Below are 6,425 nucleotides of genomic sequence, written 5' to 3'. Positions count from 1 at the left end.
TCTTGATTTCCCCCTCAGCTTGTTCATTGCTAGTGTATAGAAATGCTACAGAGTTTTGAATATTGATCTTGTAACCTGCTACTTTGCTGTACTCATTTATTAGCTCTAGTAGTTTTGTTGTGGATTTTTCTGGGTTTTCAACGTAAAGTATCATATCGTCTGCAAACAGTGATAGTTTTACTTCTTCCTTTCCTATTTTGATGCCTTGTATTTCTTTTTCTTGTCTAATTGCTCTGGCTAGAACCTCCAACACAATGTCGAATAATAGTGGTGATAGTGAACATCCTTGTCTTGTTCCTGATCTTAGGGGGAAAGTTTTCAATTTTTCCCCATTGAGGATGATATTAGCTGTGGGTTTTTCATATATTCCCTCTATCATTTTAAGGAAGTTCCCTTGTATTCCTATCCTTTGAAGTGTTTTCAACAGGAAAGGATGTTGAATCTTGTCAAATGCCTTCTCTGCATCAATTGAGATGATCATGTGATTTTTCTGCTTTGATTTGTTGATATGGTGTATTACATTAATTGATTTTCTTATGTTGAACCATCCTTGCATACCTGGGATGAATCCTACTTGGTCATGATGAATAATTCTTTTAATGTGTTGTTGGATACGATTTGCTAGAATTTTATTGAGGATTTTTGCATCTATATTCATTAGAGAGATCGGCCTGTAGTTTTCTTTTCTTGTAGTATCTTTGCCTGGTTTTGGTATGAGGGTGATGTTGGCTTCATAGAATGAATTAGGTAGTTTTCCCTCCGCTTCGATTTTTTTGAAGAGTTTGAGGAGAGTTGGTACTAATTCTTTCTGGAATGTTTGATAGAATTCACATGTGAAGCCGTCAGGTCCTGGACTTTTCTTTTTAGGAAGCTTTTGAATGACTGATTCAATTTCTTTACTTGTGATTGGTTTGTTGAGGTCATCTATGTCTTCTTGAGTCAAAGTTGGTTGTTCATGTCTTTCCAGGAACCCGTCCATTTCCTCTAAATTGTTGTATTTATTAGCATAAAGTTGTTCATAGTATCCTGTTATTACCTCCTTTATTTCTGTAAGGTCAGTAGTTATGTCTCCTCTTCCATTTCTGATCTTATTTATTTGCATCCTCTCTCTTCTTCTTTTTGTCAATCTTGCTAAGGGCCCGTCAATCTTATTGATTTTCTCATAGGACCAACTTCTGGCCTTATTGATTTTCTCTATTGTTTTCATGTTTTCAATTTCATTTATTTGTGCTCTAATCTTTGTTATTTCTTTCCTTTTGCTTGCTTTGGGATTAGCTTGCTGTTCTTTCTCCAGTTCTTCCAAATGGATAGTTAATTCCTGAATTTTTGCCTTTTCTTCTTTTCTGATATAGGCATTTAGAGCAATAAATTTCCCTGTTAGCACTGCCTTTGCTGCGTCCCATAAGTTTTGATATATTGTGTTTTCATTTTCATTCGCCTTGAGGTATTTGCTAATTTCTCTAGCAATTTCTTCTTTGACCCACTCGTTGTTTAGGAGTGTGTTGTTGAGCCTCCACATATTTGTGAATTTTCTGGCACTCCGCCTATTATTGATTTCCAACTTCATTCCTTTATGATCCGAGAAAGTGTTGTGTATTATTTCAATCTTTTTAAATTTGTTAAGACTTTCTTTGTGACCCAGCATATGGTCTATCTTTGAGAATGATCCATGAGCACTTGAGAAAAAGGTGTATCCTGCTGTTGTGGGATGTAATGTCCTATAAATGTCTGTTAAGTCTAGTTCATTTATAGTAATATTCAGATTCTCTATTTCTTTATTGATCCTCTGTCTAGATGTTCTGTCCATCGATAAGAGTGGTGAATTGAAGTCTCCAACTATTATGGTATATGAGTCTATTTCCCTTTTCAGTGTTTGCAGTGTATTCCTCACGTATTTTGGGGCATTCTGGTTCGGTGCGTAAATATTTATGATTGTTATGTCTTCTTGTTTAATTGTTCTTTTTATTAGTATATAGTGTTCTTCTTTGTCTCTTTTAACTGTTTTACATTTGAAGTCTAATTTGTTGGATATTAGTATAGCCACTCCTGCTCTTTTCTGGTTGTTATTTGCATGAAATATCTTTTCCCAACCTTTCACTTTCAACCTATGTTTATCTTTGGGTCTAAGATGTGTTTCCTGTAGACAGCATATAGAAGGATCCTGTTTTTTAATCCATTCTGCCAATCTATGTCTTTTGATTGGGGAATTCAGTCCATTGACATTTAGTGTTATTACTGTTTGGATATTATTTTCCTCTAACATTTTGCCTTTTGTATTATATATATCATACCTGATTTTCCTTCTTTCTACACTCTTCTCCATACCTCTCTCTTCTGTGTTTTTGTATCTGACTCTAGTGCTCCCTTTAGTATTTCTTGCAGAGCTGGTCTCTTGGTCACAAATTCTCTCAGTGACTTTTTGTCTGAGAGTGTTTTAATTTCTCCCTCATTTTTGAAGGACAATTTTGCTGGATATAGAAGTCTTGTTTGGCAGTTTTTCTCTTTTAGTAATTTAAATATATCATCCCACTGTCTTCTAGCTTCCATGGTTTCTGCTGAGAAATCTACACATAGTCTTATTGGGTTTCCCTTGTATGTGATGGATTGTTTTTCTCTAGCTGCTTTCAGGATCCTCTCTTTCTCTTTGACCTCTGACATTCTAACTAGTAAGTGTCTTGGAGAACGCCTATTTGGGTCTAATCTCTTTGGGGTGCGCTGCACTTCTTGGATCTGTAATTTTAGGTCTTTCATAAGAGTTGGGAAATTTTCAGTGATAATTTCTTCCATTATTTTTTCTCCTCCTTTTCCCTTCTCTTCTCCTTCTGGGACACCCACAACACATATATTTGTGCGCTTCATATTGTCCTTGAGTTCCCTGATACCCTGTTCAAATTTTTCCATTCTCTTCCTGATAATTTCTGTTTCTTTTTGGAATTCAGATATTCCATCCTTCAAATCACTAATTCTATCTTCTGTCTCTTTAAATCTATCATTGTAGGTATCCATTATTTTTTCCATCTTTGCTACTTTATCCTTCACTTCCATAAGTTCTGTGATTTGTTTTTTTCAGTTTTTCTATTTCTTATTTATGTTCAGCCCATGTCCTCTTCATGTCCTCCCTCAATTTATCGATTTCATTTTTGAAGAGGTTTTCCATTTCTGTTCGTATATTCACCATTAGTTGTCTCAGCTCTTGTATCTCATTTGAGCTATTGGTTTGAATCTTTACTGGGTCATATTCTCAGTCTTTTGAGCATGGACAGTTATCTTCTGCTGCTGGCGTCTGGGCATTTATTCAGAATTCTCTGGGTGTCGGACCCAGCAAGGCTGTAAGATTTTTCTGTGAAATCTCTGGGATCTGTTTTTCTTATCTTGCCCAGTAGGTGGCGCACGTGGCACACGTTTGTCTCAAGTGTTTGGAATGGGCCCCCCCGCCCCCGGTCACCGATCTCCGCGGCCTGGGGATTTCTGATCCAATTCTCTCCATTGGTTCGGGGGCCGCGCGTGGTGGGGTCATCAGCTGCCGTGGCTTGAGGGGACCGTGTGGCTGGTCGCCGGCCGCAGCGGGCCTGGGGAATTCCCCACCGGACCAAGAAGCCTCCCGCGGGGGGTGGCACCGCGGCTTGGATAGCCCTCTGATCCGAGACTCGTAGCTGCGGACTCGAAGCTGACACTCGAAGCCGCCCGCAAAAGAGGGGCACCGGCTGCCTCGGCTTGGGAAACTTGCCTCTCCGAGACTCTCAGCCAGCCTGGGAAGGAGGGAGGGAGTAGCTCCGACCACCGCAGCTGCCGCTGCTCGGGAAATAGCGCACCGCTCGGGGATCTCACCGCAGCCGGGTCTCGCAGTCACACTAGCCAGTCCAGACTTTGGATAGCCCTCTGATCCAAGACTCGTAGCCGCGGACTCGAAGCCGAGACTCGAAGCCGCCGGCAAAAGAGGGATGCCGGCCGCCTCGGCTTGGGAAACTTGCCTCTCCGAGACTCTCAGCTGGCCCGGGAAGGAGGGAGGGAGTAGCTCCGACCGCCGCAGCTGCCGCTGCTCGGGAAATAGCGCACCGCTCGGGGATCTCACCGCAGCCAGGTCTCACAGTCAGACTAGCCGGTCCAGACTGGGTTACGCTGTGTGTCCATTCCCTGGCGTAGCCCCGGGAGCTGTTTTGCACTGTTTCTGTTCACCTATTAGTTGATTTGGAGTCGGAGGAACTAAGATGCACGTACCTTACTATGCCGCCATCTTGGAACCCCCTGCTATGTTGTTTTGATCCATTCTTATGACTGCAGATCTATTATGGGTGTGACATTTTCATTAGATTGCTTTAATTAAGATGTGACCAGCTCAATTCAAGGTGGGTCTTAATCCTTTACTGGAGTCCTTTGTAAGAGGATAAAAGATAGAAAAAACCGGGAGAGCTCAGAAATAGAAACATCAAGAGAGGGAGGGCTCAGAGAGTAAGCCACTGGAATCAGAAGCTAAAAGCAATGGAACCCAAGAAAAATGACCAGCAGACACTAGCCATGTGCCTTCCTATGTGGCAGAGGAACCCCAGATGCCAACAAATTTTCTTCCTCTTGATGCCTTAATTTGAACATTTTCATGGCCTTAGAACTGTACATTTGTAAACTAATAAATCTCCGTTGTAAAAGCCAATCCATTTCTAGTATATTGCATTCCAGAAGCTTCAGGAAACTGAAAAAACTACCAACTCATTTTGTTGAATCTTTTTATTTCCTTTGAGGACTTGGGGGGTGATTTTTAAAATCAGGTTTATTGAAGTATAGTCAACACACAATAAAATTCACCAATTTTAAATGTGTGATTTGGTGAATTTTTACAAACATGTATAATCTTCACTATAATGAAGATTTTTAAAACTTCCATCATCTCAAAAATCTCCCTTGTTCCCTCTCACAGACTATCTTTTGGCCTCATCCTAAAAAATATATACAGAACATTGCATCTCCCCAAAGCAGGATATGCATTTTTCTCAAGTCCTCATGGATCATTCTCAAGGATAGACTGACTACATGTAGGATCAAAAAGCAGGTCTTAATAAATTTTGGGGGGGGAGGTGCATGGTCCAGGAATTGAACCTGGGTCTCTGCATGAAAGGCAAGCATTCTGCCACGGAACTACCTGTGGACCCCTAAATTTTAAAAGATTGAAATTATACAAAGCACTTTCTGAGTCACAACAGAATGAAGTTGGAAATCAATAACAAGCAGAGGGCGAGAAAATTCAGAAATATATGGAGGCTAAACAACACTTTCTTAAACAACCAGTGGGTCAAGGAAAGAATTATAAGAGAAATCAGTAAATATCTTGAGGCAAATGAAAATGAAAACACCACATATCAAAATTTATGGGATGCAGCAAAGGCAGTGCTGAGGTAAATTTATTGCTCTAATGTCTATATTAAAAAAGAAGAAAGAGCAAAAATCAAGGACATAACTGTTCATCTGGAGAAATTAGAGAAAGAATAACAAACTAACCCTAAAGCAAACAGAAGGAGAGAAATAACAAAGATTAGAGCAGAAATAAGTGAAATTGAGAGCATGTAAGCAATAGGGAGACCCAACAAAACCAGAAGTTGGTTCTTTGAGAAAATCAATAAAATCAGTGAACCCTTAGCTATGCTGACAAAGTAAAAAGGAGAGAGGATGCAAATAAAATAAAAAACGGGATGACGGACAGAACTACTGATGCTGTAGAAATAAAGAGGATAATGAGAGGAAACTATGAACAGCTATATGATAACCAATTAGAAAACATCCTCCAAAAGCATCAGCAACCAATATTGACTCAAGAAGAAATAGAAGACCTCAACAAACCAATCACAAGTAAAGAGAATGAATCAACTAACAAACCACTCCCCTCAAAATTCCGGGACCAGATGGTTTCAAATATGAATTCTACAAAACATTCAAGAAAGAATCAGTACTAATCCTGCTCAAACCCTTCAAAAAACTGAAGAGTAAGGAAAGCTACCTAACTCATTCAATGAAGTTCACATCATCACAATACCAAAACAAGGCAAAGATGCTACAATTAAAGAAAATAACAGACCAATCTCCTTAATGAATATAGATGTAAAAATCCTCAAGAAAATACTTGCAAATTGAATCCAGCAGCACATTTAAAGATTCATGCAGTATGACCAGATGGCTTTTATTCCAGATATGCAGGACTGGTTCAACACAAGAAAATCAATTAATGTAATAGACTACATCAATAAATTAAAGTGGAAAAACCACATGATCATTTCAATTAATGCAGAAAAGGCATTTGATAAAATTCAGCATCCTTTCTTGATTAAATCACTTCAAAGAATTGGAATAAGAATCAACACAATAAATGGAATATATGAAAGCTTGCATCCTACTTAGGGGTGAAAGACTAAAGCTTTCCTTCTAAGACCAGGAACAAG

This window comes from Tamandua tetradactyla, chromosome X (assembly GCF_023851605.1).
Source record: "Tamandua tetradactyla isolate mTamTet1 chromosome X, mTamTet1.pri, whole genome shotgun sequence".
Lineage (NCBI taxonomy): Eukaryota > Metazoa > Chordata > Mammalia > Pilosa > Myrmecophagidae > Tamandua > Tamandua tetradactyla.
This window is presented reverse-complemented; position numbering follows the sequence as displayed.